Source organism: Sturnira hondurensis, unplaced genomic scaffold, assembly GCF_014824575.4.
Source record: "Sturnira hondurensis isolate 20B ecotype Veracruz unplaced genomic scaffold, ASM1482457v3 Scaffold0020080, whole genome shotgun sequence".
Taxonomy (NCBI): domain Eukaryota; kingdom Metazoa; phylum Chordata; class Mammalia; order Chiroptera; family Phyllostomidae; genus Sturnira; species Sturnira hondurensis.
Window position 1 is genome coordinate 2,419,744 of NW_028092711.1, and position 19,533 is coordinate 2,439,276.

Sequence of the window (19,533 nt, forward strand, 5' to 3'; positions counted from 1 at the left end):
TGTGAGCTGTCTGAGGCTGTCTGCACAGCATGCTGTGGCTTCTGGCTCCCTGGGCTCTCCCGGACCTTGGCAGCATGCTTGGCCCTCACCCACACTCCAGCCAGAGCCTCCTTCAGCCACAGACCCTGACTCTCCGCCCCCACTTGCTTTCACAGCAGCCTGCACTTCCCAGCAGTTACTCATCCTAATCACTCAGTTGTTAATGAGTCACTTACTGTTTATCTCCCTAATTTGAATGGAGGCCCCATTGGGAATCAGACTACTGTCTCACCGCCTAGAGTATTCCCAAAGTCCAGCCCAGTCCTTGTACACAGTAGGTGCCTAAAACGATTTCCCTAAAAAATGAATGCTTTTTGTTAGATTCAAGGAAGAGTTGGTTGAAGTTCAAAGACAAAGGTGCTTATTCCAGGGGTTAAAAAAATACATAGACTCCCCTAATAGACTGGCAGTAAGAAGGATTGCCAATTAACTGTTACTGAGTTCCAGACAAATATTGGTTCTAAACATGCTGGAAGATAAGACCTAAGGAAGGACATTTGCCTCCTTTTCTTAGAACGAGTCTGCCTTGTCTTATACAAAACAGGCATGAGGCAAATTAATCAAACAGCTTTTTTAAAGTGCTTTTATTTTGAGCTTGCAGTCTGTTAAATGAAGAGGAAGGCAGAGCTGTCGGCTGTTTCCTAAATAAATGCCTCGAAGTGTTACTAGTCTGTACCCACAGCCTCCAGGGAGCTGTGCCTTAGGCCAAATCACGGAAGCCAGTTCCTTTTGGAACTGGTAGTGGCGACTGCGCTTTGTTAGTTCACACGGACAGGGCTTCCAGGTAGCACACGCAGGGGTTTTTTGGCAGGTGTGTCTCCATTGTGTTTTGCAAATTTGTGTTTGTGTCTATGTTTGTTCACATCTCTTCAGTCTTGAATTTATGAACCATGAGTTGATTTGCTTTCCCTTGAAGTTTATGAGCCACACCATTCCTTCCTCCAGTTTATTTCCCAGTTGTTGGTATCCAAAGATTGAAGGAGGAACAATGCCCCTTACTCAATATTCCTTTTCCATGGCTACTCATCAATGCCTGGGAATAATTGGTTCCTTAGAGCAGATTGTAATGATAGTTGGGGATGATAGTATTTTGTAAGTGTTTACACATAAAAATCAAACAAAATAAGCTACGAAAAATGCGAAGTGTGCGTGTTATTGCTGGGTTGAAGGTTGACTGGTAGAACACATCAGTTTCTGGGAATTGCGGAAAACAAAGCAGATTAACAGATTTGACTAATATCATCCCAGGACTGGTAATTTTGCAGAACATATTTAGAAGAAAGAGAAAATCAATAAATAGAAGCTGTACAGACAGAAATTGCATTTGTCTGGCTAACCTCGCTCCTCTCTCCTTTTCACATAAATTTGTCATTTTAGGTTTAATGAAACATCTTATTACTCACTTTCCCCAATTTACTGTATATTGCATGGAAAACACTTTTCAAATCTACATCATTTAACTTATATTCGAAGTCATTAGTGAAATACAATTATAAGCCCATAATTTCCTGAAAAGTCCTTTTAACATTGGCTCACATGGAATTAAATGAAATGAGTGACGATTACATAGCCAAAAAGAAGTTGGTGAGATAATTTTTGTTACCACAGTGGATACCCATGACAGTTCTGTACGATTAGTCAAGTCTGCTGCCAGCTCGTCTCTATTAATTACTTCTTTGTGGTGTTTCTGACAAAACTGTACAATGGAGCAGTATTTAGCATTTCTTTTTTGAGTAGTGCGTTACTGGAGACAGTGGTAGACAATATGGCATGGTGAAATTTTGCTGCTATTAATAACAGCTTAATTTAGAACTCACTGTATGCCAGGCCCTGTCCTAAGTGTTTACAGCTCCTTGTCAGTAATCCCGCCAGATGTCGCCCATTGTTGCCTCTGAGACACAGAGAAATCCAGTCCCTAGTCCCAGGTCACACAGGTAGAATGTAGCTAATCCAGAATTTAAACTCAGGTAGTATAGCTGTTAGAATGTATGTTTTTTGCCTATGCCTCACACTGCCTCCCATGGGTTTGGCCTCTAGAACTAATTTTGCCATTAATTGTGCAGTGGACAAACTTTTATGTTATTGAAAATATATGATGTAAATATGGTGTTGAGAGTATAAAATTAGAGACTTATGAAAACTCAAGAAGGTCAAGGGATGTACAAGCAAGAAGTATGCAGATAATTTTCTTAAGAGATAAATTTTAATATATACAATAAAATATGTTTTTATTTTTCACTTCCCCCAAAATTGTAGCCACAGAAGCTTCTCAATCTGACCAAATCTCAGTTTGGTCTAATATACTATTAGACTAAATATACTATCAAGTTTGGTGTGATTATCATAAATCATAAAAGTTAACAGAAGTTACTTAAAAAATCTGATGCTTGCATAGATGGTGGATTTCTCGTTTTTCTGAGCTATGAGTTTTACTCAACTTTAGATTGATTCAAAAGAGGATAGTTTCAAAATTGGATATTTTATTTGATAGCTGGTTATCATTTTAGGCTTCATCTAAACAAATTATGTAATACTTTATTGAAGATCATACAAAAGCTCCACAATAATTTTAACCCCATAATAATTTACCTGGATTCAAGAGTAGGCAGATTTCTTTAATTTTTGCTTTTACAATGATTTCTGGTATTCCTCTTTCATCTCTTGTGGCTCTGAATAATTATCTGTCATTCTCAAGAGGATGATTTTTGACGCTTTGATTAGCACTTTCCACTCTGCATGGCCGTTGGTGTGGCATTTCAAAGTATATTGGAGACTAATTAGCACTTGAGGACCAATAAGTGGCAAATGGCTGATCAGGGTAAATTAAGTAAGACTCAGATTTTCTAGCACTAGCACTAATATACTCCCGGTATGGATGTGATTATTTACTCTCAGTGCTGGAACCTGTCATTTAAGTCAGCTGACAGTACTGTACACTCAGTTTAACCACTCTTTGTTTCTCTAGAGTGGAGGAAAAACAAGAATGCACTTTAAAAATCACTTACAGTTTATAAGGTGACACATTAATCCTCAAAATGACAGGAAATCAAGATGATTTCGTCTGTGGGGTTTAATTTATTAAAATTTAATTTGCTCGTGTGCTTTGCTCCAACAGCTCTGTGCTAGCAAACTCGCTATAATTAGATTAGCAGCCTGCTAAATGCTGGTGACAGCCTGCACCTCAGAGAGCATGTGCTGGATTCTGCCTGAGCCTCCCCTCATTGGTTGCTAGCCTCGCTGCTCGCCAGTTTGATAGGTTTCCACCGCACTCTTTATGCATTGGAGACATAGATACAGAGCTACTCTACTGTGTTCTGGCAACAGTGGAGGTGCTTAGCTGGCAACGTTAGAGAAGGAAGAAGGCACCGAAGAGAAGGCGTTCTTCTTTGTTGTAGAGCATCGGCAGTCCCCGACTGCCAGCTGTCAGAGGGAATCAGTGAGGAAGTTTCAGTTCATGGTAATTACTCTGAGTCTTTATCTCACAGGAAAAACACGGCCATGCATGAAATGAAGCGTGTTCATCGTGTCATCTATTGAATTTGATCTTGCTTTTTTGTTAATAGCATGTGTGGTCCAGCATTCCATACCAAAATGTGTTCTCCTGGAGAAGGCTTGGCTGGTAAACAGCTACTCTATTCATGAAGGAATATTGTCTTTACCTGGATTCAAGAGTGCATGTGCTGGGGAGTGATTCTTATTGGTTCTCTTCTGTTTTGGAAAGCCCGGTGTTGCATCAATTTCGGTGCCTTTGGAGGTGCGTGTCGGTATCCGGTTGACTTTGTATGCGTTGAGTCCAGCTCTCCTGAACAATGAGCCATCGAGGAGAGTTCAGTGAAACACACTTTAATTAGGACGGGCCAGGAACCCCCCGCTGGCAGTGCAGGGTCGTGGGAGAAGCAGTGTGCTATTGTTTCTTCAAAGATGAGTGCAGCCTTCATTTTGGGTGGTTTTCTTTGTTTCACCTTTTGTAGTTCTCATTAAGCCTTTTTAACAAAGAGAGTGATAGCATATTTCATGCTGCCAAAAATATTTCTAGGTGTGTATTCAGCTGTGCCAAGGAGAGAGTTTTTGAGTCCGGGCTTTGTTTAATGGGGATGTTGCTTTTGGAGTGGAAATTAATCACAGGAAGGTGGGGTTCTTACTACGAAGACTAATGTTTGTCAACATTTTAAAATTTCTGTTAATGGTTGCCTGGATTATTTTCCAAATCAAACAGTAAGTAATTTTAAATGCTGTAATAAATATGGTACCTGCTGAAGGAAAAAAACATTTAAACGGCCAAGGCTGAGCTTAAAGAAACCCCAACAAATGAAATGTGAGTTTTTGCTTGTCGGTGTGCTTTTTCCATAGAGTTCCATTTTATTTCAGAAGCGTCCCTGCTACCATTTAGTCCTCAAAGTTGAGAACTGATGTGCTTGCCGTATCAGACTGTGGAGACCACAGAAACTTGTGCACTGAGTCACCAGCGACACGGCTGGCTGGCTGCCACCATGCGTCTGCTCTCAGTGGAGAACCCTGCTGATGTCTGAAAGCTGTCAGGAATTGTTGCCCTGCTCCTGAAAAGTCAAATATGGCCATTTAAGTGCTTTGTTAACATTACTGCTGTGACTTAAAACCATACACTGGTTGAAGGGGTTCAGTGTATTCTTTGGTAGAGGAAGACTTCAGATGCCTCACTATGCTTCACTGCCCCGCCCCCAGATCTCCCCCCTAGTCTGTCCTGAAGTGCAGTAAATCATCCAATGTAACATTTCACTCAAATATCAGTTGTAAGGGGGAAAAAAGAAGAAATATTGTGAAAGGTTGTCATTTATTGTAATACAGTGTTGTGTACAGTAAGAAAGTTTGGTAGTCGTTCATTGTAATACAGGGTCTCTATGGCTTCAAGCAGTCTGCAGTGTTCAGTTTTAAGACACCATGTGTGCTGAAACGACCACGAGAAGGGTGCCCGACTGAACGCTTACCTCTTCTGTTACAAGGGTGTAACAGATCAGAAGGTCGCAGCGCAGTGGCGGAAAGCACAGTGTCGACTGTAGTGATGTTGCTCTTCTTCCCACATGTAGACCCCGCACTCCCACTTCACTTCTTCGCCCTCTGCGGATGTGCACCGTAGCCCTTCTCTGTATCCACCGTTAGGCCCAGATGCTTGTCTGGCGAAGAGTGAGTCGATGCCATTGTGTAATTGTCTCTCCCTCTGCTTCTCTTCATCTCCTGCAACACTAACTACATTTCCTTGACCTTAGAGACTTTCTAAGAAGTGGGCTACCTTAACATAAATTAGTGTCAAAGGCAAACTTTGTCAACTTTCTTTCTGGGAGCATTGCCCTATTGAGCCGTGTGTCACCAGGAGCTGTGGGACGTATTCTGAGAGATGTCGACTCTCAAGGGCTGTGTCTTAAACACTTTTGGTGTCTGGGAGGAACTTTCTCAAAATGTAACTTCAGTGTGTACTGTGTGGTACACCGTGATGTGCTCGAAGGGCCTTCCAACGTATACTAACGGGGCATTTTTCTAATAGCACCAAAGAAAATGTTTTTATATTTATGTAATAAAATCTGTGCTCTTAACTATAGCTAAATCATATCTTAACCTTTAAAATGTAGTTTAAACCACATTAAAAAGAGTCGTTAATATTTCTGAGGTAAGAAAATAAACATGAATTTTTTTAGCACTTTACACTTTTGTTCTCTCCCTCATTGTAATTCTGTAGCTCTTTACTGGTGAGAGAATCACATTTCCGACCCATCAAATAGGTTTGTTAACATGAACTGGAGTATAAGATATATAGTGTTTCAAACTTAAAACAGTATCTGTTATAAGTGATACTGTCGAACTTTTTCTGTTAGGGGCTTAAAATCACAGCAGGAAAAATGGTCATAAATTTAAAAATGAAAAGTCACTTCATGTAGAATATGATGTGTGCTGTGCCAGAAAGCAACTGGGCTGAACAAGGCCTGAAATATTGTAAAAAGGAGGGAGCAATGGGCAATACCTGCTATTGGCTATAAAAGTATAGGGAGCTGTGATATCAAAAGAACCAAGGGCAGCCCCTGGCTCGTGTAGCTCAGTGAATGGAGTGCAGGCCTGCGAACCACATGATCGCTGTTCAATTCCCAGTCAGGGCACATGACTGGGTTGCGGGCCAGTTCCCAGCGGGGGACTCACGAGAGGCAACCATACATTGATATTTCTCTTCTTCTCTCCTTCCCTTCCCCTCTAAAGATAAATAAATAAAATCTTTAAACAAAAGAACTGAGGGAGATCTGTCATTAGTAATCAATAAATATTTCTGAACTGATACTCCCAAAATATTCTGGATTGGAAAAATATTTGAAGAGACATCAGGCCTATTATCTAAATGTATTTACTTTTTTCTTTTATTATCTAATTCTATAATCAGGGCCTCCTACTATGTGCTAGGTTCTGTGCTAAGCTTTAGTGAGAAAAAGAAGAAAGACACAGCCACCCTACAAGAAGCAGCCTACCAAAGAGGCACAGCAAAAGTATAATAATAGGCAGTGTAAGGAGCAGAACAGAGCACCAAGGAGAGGTGACCAGTTCTCTCGACAGCTGGGGGGAGCGAGAAGGCTTCAGGAGCAGAGAGATAGCGGTGCCTGATCCAGAAAGAACGATTTCCCACCTACCTTGTACCATATCCACTGTGTTCGGGTTAGGTGGGAGTCAGTGCGGGCCACAGATCTGTTTCATACTCTATGGTGACTTTGAGCTTCACCCTGTTGTCTGATTTGTGATCTGTATTAAATGTTCAAGATGGGGGTTACAGGCCCCAAACCCTGCACAGTAGAAAATTCACACATAACTTTTGACTCCGCCAAAACTTAACTACCCTCAGTACCTGCAGGAGATTGGCTCTGGGATTCCTCCGCACTTACCACCCGGGGATGCTCAAGTCCCCATGTAAAGTGGCCTAGATCAATGGATACGGTCAGCCCTTTGCCTCTGTGGACTCCCAAGCGAGGAGAGCAAACAGAATAGGCATTCACTGAAAAAAAAGTTGAAATATATAACTGGACCTGCACAGTTCAAAACTGCAACCCATGGTCAACTGTATAAACCATCTTTTTTTTTCTTACTTCTACTCTCTCTTCTTAAAATACACATCCAATTATTGTATGGAAATGTTTTTATTTATTGTGATAGATTTATATCACATGGGATTGAAAAAATTTGTATGTATAAGTTAATTTTTTTCCATTTTACTTTTTTAACTTTTTCATTGTTGTTCAATACAGTTGTCTCCATTTCTCACCTCCACTCCCCCCACTGCAGCCATGTAGAAATTTAAAAGTGCATCTTAAAGGAATGACAAAACACATTCATTTCTATTGTACTCTGAAGGATTCAGTGATGACTTTTGGCACTGTTGGCATCGCCAGGAGTTGTAACTGGCTATAGGATGCCTGCAACTTCTCTTTAACTGACTCTTTAGAGTCATTTGTTGTATACATGCTTATTAAAGACAAGCTTGTAAAAAAGTCTGGGCTTTGATTGTAACACTTGCATTTCATCTTACTATGATTAAGGCCTTTTGCTTTTCTTATACATTTCATTGAATTTAGACAGATTTTAAATCTTGCCAAATTGGGAGGGTAAGTCCACTGTCAGGGTCACATAGTTGCATCAGGTCTTGCCACCAGTAAAACGTTCACGTGCAAACAGACACCACATTTCAGATCCTGCAGAACAGGCACAGATCCCTCCTGATTTGCCCTGGTGTTTTGCCCTGGTTGGGCTTCCAGACTTCCTTGGTCACAAGCCACCCTCCTCTCAGAGTTGAAAGAGCTGTCCTCGGAGGTGCTTATCAGAGCCCAGAAGCTCTCCCACCCTGTGGCCTCCCTTCCGTTTTCTTCCTGTGTGACTGCTCTATCCCAGTCTCCTTTCCTACCCACCTTTCAGGTTGATATTCCCCCAAGGTCCTATCCTACATCAACTTCCCTCTCATCTGATTTCCATCACCACAGATTTAGCTGTCACTTCTGTGTCACCCCCTGACAGCCTCCAGGGCCTTGGCTGCCCCCTCTACCTGGAAATTGCTTCCCTCAGTAGACCCTGGCTCACTTCCTCACTGCCTTCAGGATTTTGCTCAGATGTCTCCAACTCAGGGACATTCTGAGACAGCATCTCTAGTATTCAGTCTGCTCTTTCTGAAATGCGAATATCAGAGGTCCGAGATTTGGTTCTTAACCACCAGAGCCTAGAGCAGAACTTGGTCCCTGAGAGGCCCCTAAGAGTGCACCAGACAGGCTCTGAGGCCCTTGAAACTCAAACACCCTATCTGTCATACCCGGGGTGGACTCAGACTCAGCTCCAGCAATGAGATGACATCCACCAACCTTTATTTATATGACTTCTCACAGCTTGATGTTCTTCCTTCTGTATAACTGCTGTCTACAGTTAGACGTCTCCCTAAAAACGCACTGAGGTGAGCCAACGCACTTGGCTTCTAAATAAAGTTTGTAAAAATGAACACATTCAGTTTGTGTACATGTTTGTTATTTATTTTTAAAACTCAATGACCAATTTTTTAAAGTATTATCATTTTCTGTCACTATATATATTTGATAGCCTGCCTGTTTTGTCAAATAAAACAGCAATAGCCGTCTGTTCTTTCTCTATTTTTAGATATTTCTTGCCGCAGAGAGTACTTTAAGAAAGGAAGTCTTCCCTGTGACTTCTGCCTACCATCCATAAAATACTCATTCCTTTCAAGTAAGTATATTGTGTTGCTTTGATCTATTCTCAGAAGAAGGTATTGATTCTCTCTGAAAACCTGTGTCATTATTACATTAAGACAAAGAGGCTGAGGTTTTAGATAGTTGACTATCTGGCAAAAAAAAAAAAAAAATCCCTTTCTTTGAGGTCCCTGCCAGGACCAAATAATACAAATGATGGTTCACTTCCCCAGGGGTTTCCACTATGTGTCTTCTACATATTGCTAGTAGTTACGTTTTTTTAAAGCTGGGTCCCATTTACCAGTAATCAGGTTTCGAGCCGTGCATGGATTTGAAGACAACATTAAACAATGAATATCTGTACACTACAGCAAGAGGTACACTATCTGTGGTTGAGGAATGTGATGGTGCTTTCTGGACGGGCAAGTGGCGTGGGGCCAGCAGCAGATGCCCTGGGAGGGGGGGGAGGAGGCCTTTGCAGGATAGCCTCTCAAAGGAGGCCATATGGAGAGAGTAGAACCAGTGTGCCAGCCTAGGGACAGCCCGAGAGGGTGGGGCAGGTGTGTGTGTGTGCACGAGGAAGGCACTGCTGGGTACCCTGCCCCACGTGCATGCCGCTCCCAGCATCGCTCCCTGGTCTCCAAAGCCGATGGAGAGCCTGGAAACATCCCATGACCAGACCATGAAGGAGCTGAGGGAGTAGATGAACTTTAAGGTACAGATGTTCCTCCTCTTTACAGAGGGCTTGAGAGTTCAAAATTGCCAAATGAGGAGTTTGGGAATGTTTCGAAAATTGAGAGATGGCTCTCTAGCTGACTCATGTCGGCAACGACCTGAAGAGTAGTAAAAAGAACACAAAGTCCTAACCTCGCTGCCTTGTCCCCAGGGGCGATGTGCTGTGATTTGACTGACACCCTCCCTGGAGTCTCCTCTCCGGCCTCCATATGCAGGGTGCCATTACTTCTCTAGTGCACTGTGCATTTTATGGTTTGTTACTATGGCATTATGCAGGACGTCATTAGGTAGATACTAGTGCTCTTCAGGAACCTCAGACTCTTACCTGAGGCTGACAAGCAAGAATCAACCTGTGCCAGCTGAAATTCTACAGCCTTTGGAAAGAGACAAGGAAAAGCCAACCAGATTTCTTAGTGATACACCCTGAAACCCATCACTCTCCTCACTACATTACCTTATTTTCTTTTTTTTTAATTTTAGTTATTTATCTTTAGAGGGGGAAGGGAAGGAGAGAGGGACAGAAATATCAATGTACGGTTGCCTCTCGTGTGTCCCCTGCTGGGAACTGGCCTGCAACCCAGGCATGTGCCCTGACTGGGAATCAAACTGCGATCGTGCGGTTCACAAGCCCGCGCTCAATCCACTGAGCTACACCAGCCAGGGCCATTACCTTATTTTCTTATGCTAGATATAAGAAATTCTGATATGAAAGCCATGGGCCTCTGTTAGCTCCCATCCCCAGGCCTTGTAGAGCCCAGGAGGTAGCATTGTACCTGAGCGCAGGTAGATTTAGTGGGGAATGCCTCTGACAGGGCTGTATTCTCCACTCTACATTGTTCTAGAAGCCAGAGCATCCTGGTTTGCCTACAGACGAGGGGTTTTCTGCCGCATGGGGCTTTCCTGTGCAAAAGCAGGAAATGTCCCCAGCAAACCAGGGTCCTGTTGGTCTCCCTCTTGATTCTCAGCACCCTACTCTCATACACAACCAGATGATGTTAATGCGCACCAAGCTGTCTCCTGACAGCAGGTGAACCCTTAGCTGCACTGCTTACCGACCCTGCTAATGTCTTCTCTAAGCCTCAGTTTACCATATACCAGACAAGTATAACAGCAAGTTAGCAGGGATTTGGGGAAGGTTACATAGCATAAGCTCTGGGAAGTGCCTGGTACAGCATGGACATTTGAGAAGTGGAGGCCCCCTCCTTTTTCCCTCCCAGAGGAGCTACCTGGAGAAGACAGTTATCTTCGCAGGTGGAACCATCTTGAGCTTTGGCAGTATTGTTATTTAGCTACATCCTGTGTGGGGAAGATTAGAAAGGACTTAACTATGTGATTCATTAACACAATGGCACCTGGGTTGTAGACACTAAATCCTGGCCCCTACATCTAATGCTCAAATACATCTCTGTGTACAAGTTACTTGAAGTGGTTCTTGTACAAGCTTTCCCATAGGTAAGACAGAAGCATTTAATGCTTTAAAGATTATTGTGAAAAGCATCGTTTTTGTCTTATTCACATGTTTTCAACTGTTCTGGGCCATTTTTTAATTTAAGGTTCATTAAAACTTGGTTCATTTCGGAGCTCTTAAAATGCAGATAAATAGCATCATGAAGACGTATTACACTCTGATTAATGTTTTTCACTGCTCCTCAATACGTGGCCTAAAGATTGGTTTTTAAGGTACAAGGTGGACCCTTTTTAAAGTGGTCCCATGTTTAGGGAAACTGAAAAAGCAATGAAGGCATAAAATGACCTTGTAATGTTCTTTTGGTCAAACTTTTGAGTTTTTCCAACCTAGAGTATAAAACCTCCTGTGTAATATGTATGTATGTCGTCATCTTGAAAGGAATATACCAACACCGATTTCTATGCATTATTCATGTGATTGCCATTTCAGGAAGTAGGTTACAATGTTCCCTTTGTTTTTTCGTTTTTCTTATCTTAGTCAGATTTAAGTAATTGATAGTTTCTCTTGGAAAGTTTCCTTTTTCACAACTTCTCTGCGAGGGACTCTTATTCTTTTGTAGTGTGAGAAATTGCCACGAGCAAAATCCGCATCTGCAGACTTGTGTGTGTGTGTGTGTGTGTGTGTGTGTGTTGCATGGTCCTGACCAAAAATAAGTGCTAGTTTTCCCCAAACTTCATTTTTCCCATTTCAGTGTTTCCTAAAGTTGGGCCTCCGAAGCAAGCGATTTGTTCCCTGTCCGTGACTCATCTTTCTTGCCAGCAGCTCTCTGACTTTTGCCTTTTCCTAGATCAGCTCTTTGCCAAGTGAATGACTCAGAGCTCAGGTTCTACCCGTACAGTCAGGTGTGGCTCCTCCAAAGCCCTCTCAGTGACCTTGAGCAAGATGTCCTCGGGAGCCAGGAAGAGCCAGCCTCAGTAATGAGACCCACCTGCAGTCAAACAGAGCCAAGCTCATGACCATGCTGCTTTTTATTTTTTTTAAAAGAAGAGGAGCAGACATTCTCTTGAAAAAGTAGCTGGGGTTTTAGTTGATTTATTCTGCTTATTCACAAAAATAAAATAGGCTTCTGGAACACTAGATATTAAGATATTCCGCTCTCTAAAGTAAAATACTCTTATACTCATGCACAAAGTATAATTCTTTTTCTTGAAGATTTAACAAAAATTTGTTATTTGTTAAATAATAAAGATGCCCCTCTCAGCTACATTTTAAATTGCTAAACCGCCAAGTAAGTTATTTGGGATATATAATTTATTAAATTTTTTAATCAAGTAAGACAAATTCTGTAGGTTACTGTGTGTAGGGTTTTTTGTTTGTTTTTAATTATTAATGGCTAATACATTATAAACCAGTTCATCGTCAGTGTCGTCATTGGTTGCCCACAAAGAGCCGCAGAGGAGTGAAGCCAGCTCCAGGGGAACGGTGCGGGAGGCGTCCTGTGCCTCAGCTGCAGCCTTCACTTGTCCCGCAGAGAAGTCACTAGGGTCTTCCTTGCAGAGATGAGGATGCAAGAATGAAAGAATTAAACCTCGTACCAAAGGGGAGCCACGTGATAACACATGCTGGGTGTAAAACCCAAGTCTAGCCAGGCTCCTCTATCAAACCCTTAGCAGCCTGTTCACACCAGTTTCCTTCTGTCTCATGCTGGGGCCATAAAGGGAACGGGAAAGTTGTTTGGGGGAAACTGGGCTGTGGGGAACGTAGAATGGGGGAATGACAAGACAACGTGGATATCTGGTAGAATATTAGAATCACTCCCTAGAAACCACTTAAAATCTTCAATTGATTAAAGAAGGGAAGAGACCAGAATGTCAAGTAACAAGAGTCAGAGACCCTGGGAGCACACCCACCAGAGGTACAGAGCCACTGCAGTTGTGCCAGGAGAAAAGCTAGAATGTCAAGACTTCCACATTTTGTCCTCCAGCCTGTTCAAGTGTCTGCTGTTGTTATTAGGTGTGGATTGACAAACTCTTCATGTGTCCTGACTACTCAGAGAAGTTCGGAGAGAGGCGAAGTTCCTCAAGACCATGTAATCAGTGAGCATTTCCATACCCATCCTCTCCATACTGGTCTCTCTCTTGAATAGCCCGTGTTATAATGGCACTTCTCCATAGCACCATGGTCTGAGGGTGTGTGTGCCCTGCCAGATTCATATGTTGAAATCCTAATACCCAATGTGATGGCATTCGGAGGTGGGGCCTTTGGGAGGCAAGTAAGTCATGAGGGTGGAACCCTCACAAATGGGTTCTTATAAAAGAGGTTCAGAAAGCTCCCTAGCCCTCCCTGCTCTATGAGGACACAGAGAGAAGTCAACAGCCCAGAAGAGGGCTACCACCGCACACAGCCATCATGCTGGCACCTTGACCTTGGACTTCCAGCCTCCAGAGCTGTAAGAAATACATGTTTATTGTTTATAAGGTGTCCCATTGGTGGTATGTTGTTATAGCCACCCGAACAGACTAAAGGCCCCTAGGGTGGAAGTGGACTCTGACTCCGGGTAGCATTTGGACGTAGCTCCTCTCATAGCTTCACATATCTTTCCTGGTCTGTCCTTGTCCTGAAATGTTTGTCTCGCTTTCACTGGAGTGTCATGGGTCTACTTCTCTGTAGGACACATTTAAAACACAGCTGCCCAGCATTTTCCTTGGTCACAGAGAGACGGTTTTCACCATGGCGGTTAGCAGGAAGGCCCTTCTTCTGAAGGGAAGCCCCAGTGAGTAACTCCTGGTCCTTGGCCACACATGCGTATTCGGGCATCAGGCCCTGCTGGCTCTCCCTCGTGCATATGCATTGGCATTACCAGCTCATCGGCAACCACTGACGACTGAGCTTTGGGCTGGTCAGCCTGCCTCCAGGCTGTGCTCTCAGAACAGTCAGATTAGTAAGCAGAGAACTCTTTTACAAACGCTGTTTCCGTCACGTTACTTCTCTGCTCCAGATCCCTGTTTTCTCCCAGTTGCCTATCAATCAAATGTAAATTCCAGAGACTGGCAGTTAAAACTACCTCTCAGCTGGTCTCTCCATACTTACCCAAAGTCAGTATCCATTATTCTTTTTGTGTTCTCTACGCAGCTTGAGAGTTTTTGAGCTTCTTCTTGTCCAGAAATCCTTATCAATTCCTAGTTCCCAAAGTCCAGGAGTTCCTTTGAGGCCTATTTCAGAAGTTACTTTTTTTCCTTTAGTAAGAAAACAAACATCTGAGCAAAATCCAAAAATATTTATTATTATGTATTCAACAAATTCATGCAACAAAGCTAGTCATGATTCAGTATATGACATGTATACATTTATAAGTAGTTTTTTTATAAATTCTTTTTTTTAAAGATTTTATTTATTAATTTATCTTTAGAGGGGAAGGAGAGAGGGAGAGAAACATCAATGTATGGTTGCCTTTTGTGCTTCCCCTGCTGGGAGTTAGCCTGCAGGGAACTGGACTACAACCCAGGCATGTGCCCTGACTGGGAATCAAACTGCGATCCTCTGGTTCGCAGGCTTGCGTTCAATCGACTGAGCTACACCAGCCAGGGCCATTTATAAGTAGTTTTGAAACTATTCTTTGCCTTAAACATTTATATGATTCTCCAATTCTATGATAAGTTCATTTAAAACTTTTCCTTTGATGCAACAACCGCACGGGCTCCCAGTTGTCTGAGAGGCTGAGGAAACAGGCAGTGCTATCCCAGGCTGCGAGGCGTGCACGGTGCACTGTGAGACCTTGGGCCTGGTGAAACCCGAGGGGAGAGTGTAGGTCGTTTTGCACCATTAGCACCATTTTGTGGACTGATTAACAGCCTGAAGATGAGTGAAGTTATATTCTAACCCTGTGAAGCCCTTTATCAAAATAACAATTTTGTTAACCAACACAGAGTGGAAATGTCTGTAATAGAGTGACATCTAAACAGACACAGAAAACACAATCAGGAGAATAATGGCATCTCCTTCGTAAGGAAAAACAGACCCACTGGCAACAGAAAGCCCAAGTAGAAACTCTGTCGAACTCCCACGCATGTGTGAGGCCCCGGTCAGATTTCCTCCTCTGCGTGCAGGTGATTCTTATGCTAAATCTCCATTCATTTGGGATTTACTGTCTCTGTACTCATGGTCCCTTCTGGCCATGAGTTCACAATCATGGATTTTTCCATTCTCTGAGGACATGAAGGGCACTTGTTGGAATCTGACTTAATATCACAGTAAGTTGCTTCTGAGTCTTCCTAGTAGATTATAAGCAGTTTCAGGGTAGGGGCGATTTATGTTTTAACTCTGAATTTTTAGAGTCCAGCATGGACTCTGGCAAACTATAAGAATAAACAACCATTTGTGGATTTTAATAGGACTGAAGGGCTTGTTGTGCATATAAAGGAAGGTGCAGGTTTTTCATCTGCCTTTGGATAAGGCCTGTAGCAGGTCTAAGGCACGGATGGCAACATGGGGTTTAACGGGGCCGGCAGGGTTATTTCACTGGAAGAGACAGTCTAGTCTGCTTGTGGAGAAAGCAAGGAGAAAACAGAGATGGAAACAGAGAAAGCAAAAAAAAGACAGGAGAAATTGATATTATGGTATAAAAACTTGAACTTAACTTTAGTCAAAGGAGGGAGTAATCTTTAAATCTGAACTTCTCAACTGCATTTAAAATATAGTTTTGTTTACAAAATTTGGCTTAGATAAAATTTCTTTTTTCTTTTCTTTTTTTTTTTTAGTTCAAACTGAGTGTTCCCTAGGGATTCATATATCCAACATTCAAAAATTCAATTATTTGTGATTGGTCTGAGTTCAGTAACTGCCATAATTCTGCAACTTAGGGAAGGTACCACTTCAAAAGTCCACATGTCAGAGCTGATGCAGAACACGGAGAGAGTGCGGCCATCCACTCTGCACTCACCCGGCTTCATGGCCTATGTGTTAATCCATTCACCATTTCCATCAAAAATAGGGATTAGGTGTCTTGTGCCCGTGCAGTTCAATGAGGGTGAGAAACTCTTCATGCCCCTGAGGCACATCCTTTATATTTGAGACATGAATATAAAATCTTTATATTTGAAAAATCATTTTGAGAAGAGTGAGAACTCCTTGTCCTGCAGGTGGAAGTGAAGAAAACGTGAGGAGGTCCAAGAAAGTGAAGGATTTTAGACAGAACTGATGCCCTGATCACGTAAAAGAATACTGTGGCTAATTCACTAATAATTCATTCCACAACATGTGAAATATTCCACTGCTGAACTCTGAAGTCTGCAACCTGTTTTTCCTAAGGGTCAAGGCTTCTCTGGTGGCTAAGACCTTGCTCACTGACATTTGACTCTCATATGGAGGGGGATGAAAGAAGGTAAAGGAATGTATTGCTGGTGTATACCTCACTTAAGAGGTGAACATACACCCTGGCTGGTATGGCTCAGTAGACTGAGTGCTGGCCTGCAAACCAAAGGGTCGCTGGTTTGATTCTCAGTCAGGGCACATGCCTGGCTTGTGGGCCAGGTCCCCAGTGTGGGGCACATGAGAGGCAACCACACGTTGATGTTTCTTTCCTCTTTCTCCCTCCCTTCCGCTTTCTCTAAAATAAATAAATAAATAAATTTAAAAAAAAGAGATGAACCTACTATTTTGAAGCATTACTTAATGGCAGTTGCCCTACAAATAGTGTCAGAGTCTCTAATTTAAAGTGAATATATAAGATTCTCATACTTTCTTTCCATCCATGCAGCAACAGACTTGAATCTCAATTTTTCAAACATGACTTTTTGCTGGAAAGCTTAATGCCCAGTATACCTACCTCTCCCCCCCTCCCAGGTCAAGACGGGGTGGTAAGTTTCATTCGTTACCTGTTCTTGTGGGTTACTTCCCAAGAGGTTTCTCCAGTGCCAGTGGAGTTTTTTACATCATTGCTAGGAGAAATACAGTAAATATTCCCACCCATCAGCATTAGGGTGTGAGCACAGCCCCTAGAGCAGCACTCACCCTCTGTTCTCCCAGGACCCCTCCCAGTGTGAGGACACTGCCTTATTAGGTGTGTTGGCTGGCGGGTCACCCTGCTCACACAAGGCAGGCAGGGGCCAGGGCAGACAGAGTTGGCATTGATACATGACTCTCGTCCCCAGCCCGCTGCCATCTCTGCCTCTCTCTCAGGCTCTGCGTTCTTGCTCTAAGCCAGGCAGCAGATGGCGAAATAGGAGAAAATGTAGAGCTTGGTTTTCTCTTACTCTCCTAGTTTTATTTGTGGTTCAGTATTTCATCTTGTGTTTACAAGAGAGATTCACCCCCTCTTTTATTTTTTGGTCATACCCTCCATTTAATACAAGAAGATGTTGGAAAACTGATTCCCTTACAGATTTCATTTTCAAATTTGACGACTGGCTTCTTGTGAACTAGGACAATGCGTGCATTTGTTAACCCAGGCCTGAGAAAGTTCCACTTAGGAGTTTTTACAGAGTACAATGAATTTGCCTGATGTGTCCCTGCCACATGAATTTAGAAAGCATTTTAAGACTTATGTTCACCTTCTTCCCAGAATTATACACCAGATACTTATTTTTCTGCCTTGAACTTGCCACGGGACTCGTCCCTGTTATGTAACGTGCTGCATGGTGTTTTGTGTAGCTGTTTATTCCTCACTGCCAGCCCTGAGTGCTGCCTGTCTGTGCAGCGTACCTTATTAATCTCCAGTACAGCTGTGCTTCAAAGCACCTCATGAATATTAGACACTCGCATTCAGTCTATTTCTTGTTTTTAAGACTATTGAAACCTGGTTTTGAAGTTGTTCTTATATTTTAAACTAATAAGCAGTTTTATTACTTTATTGGCTACTTTACTGGCACGTCGCCTTCTTCAGAAGTAGGACCACCATATTCTTCTTAGGGTATTTCGTGGAGTGCTACTTCTGTTTTAAACTTGGGCATTACTACTGTGATATACATATAGAGTACTTGGCAAATTGCCTTCTTTAGTTTGCAGTGTCCTCACTGGTTAGTGGTGGGTGGTCATACTCTCAAGTGCACCTTCTGTGTGCTGTGGTTCTCAGTGAAGACAATGGGATGCCGGTGGGCAAGTAGCTCCCGGGTGTGATGACTCACTAGATTCTGCTCAATCAGAAGACTGTGTGGCTGGTGTTTGCTTAGCATTGACTGGGCTTGCCTCAGGGGCCAGTCATGGTGCTAAATCCTTTATTTGGATCATCTCCTGAACTTCTCAGAACAGGTAGTTGTTGGAACAAAGCAAGTAATCTTGGGGCAAGATTCAAGGCCCTGTTTGTCAGGCTGCAGATTCAGCCTTCTTACACACCTTGCTGAAGTGTGCCGGGTTTGATGGTTTTATGTGTCCATTGGAGATAATTGGAGATAATTGTTTTCTCTTTATTTAGAAACCATATTCTTTTGGCAGCTCAGATTTACTAAAGGTGTCTCTTTTTTAAAGAGTATTTTCATTGTGATCCTATTGCAGTTGTCCCTGTTTTCCCCCTTTGCCCTCCTCTGCCCATCCCAGCCCCCACTCCCATAGTCAGTCCCCACACTATTGTCCACATCCATGGGCCATTCGTATGTGTTCTTTAACTAGTCCCTGCCCCTTCTTTTAAAGGTTTCTCTGAACAGAAGAACTTCCTTCAGGTGCCAACCAAGTATTCACTTCAGGCGTGTTTGTTGTGGTGACTCTGAAGAGCCCAGTGTTCCTGTATTGCCTCCATCCTCACCTGGGCTCTTGGATAGGTCACCTGGCTGTCCAGGATTCGGGTCTCTGGTTTGTTCCCTCAAATCAGCTTTCTGATTTGAGGCACTGATTTGATTTTTTTTTTAATAGACTTAACACACTTTACAAAGAACTTGCACTTCAACGGCTTTGATGGGTGAGAGGAAGTATTATCTTGGCTTTATAGATGAGGCAACAGAAACACAGAAGTACTCCTTCTCAGAATTGCATGGCTCCCAACCGGAAAAGCCAGAACACAATCCCTCCTCTATGCCTCTACCTCACAGGTCCAGAATGAGACCTCTGCAGGGAACCAGCACCTCATGTGCTCATTACTAGAAGGGATGAGTTAAATGTCACAAATAGCTTCCAAACTCTGTTCCTGGAGCACTAGGAGTTCCAAGGCATCAAGATTTGAGGCTCACTGCGTCAACCAAAACCACTCTGTGTCTGTCTATTTTATGTACATCATTCCACAAAATCTGTACTTAGGGGAAGCTTCTGCAGCTGCAAATACCTGAAGACTGCTGAATGTCAAGGTTCTTACTGCATTCTAAGCTCTAGCCTTTAGGGGCCAGCGCCAATTAAAAAACATCAATGAAATTAATATAAACCTGAGTACATTATCAATGGGAAAATATGATTTGAGTTACAAAATTAATTTTCAGCTTTCCCAAAATATATTCGTTGGGAGTAAGGCCAAGAGACTTCCCCAAAAGTAGAAGTCCCAAACACCTACCTGAGTATCAGATGCCTAGATGGAACTCTGGTCCTGCCTTCTCTGGGGCCTGGCTGCTCTCCTGGCCCGTCTTATCTGCTCTGCCCATTCCAAAGACCACCAGCAATGGCTTTAAAGCATCAGGGGGCTCCCTGCTCCCCACCATTTAGTGCCTCCCATCACTTATGAGGTCAAGTTTAGGGCCCTTC

General features: G+C 42.9%; 1 protein-coding gene across 2 annotated transcripts in view; it reads left to right on the plus strand.

The window, feature by feature from the left end:
• Positions 1-19,533, plus strand: part of FAM110B (family with sequence similarity 110 member B) — a 149,112-nt gene that overhangs the window by 72,225 nt on the left and 57,354 nt on the right. The window contains exons 1-2 of one of the 2 annotated variants that reach the window (XM_037028570.1): positions 3,345-3,496; positions 8,683-8,769. The gene's annotated coding sequence lies outside the window, so the exon portion shown is untranslated. Of the gene's footprint in view, positions 1-3,344; positions 3,497-8,682; positions 8,770-19,533 lie in introns of those variants that run through there. The other variant, XM_037028569.1, reaches the window with a different exon arrangement.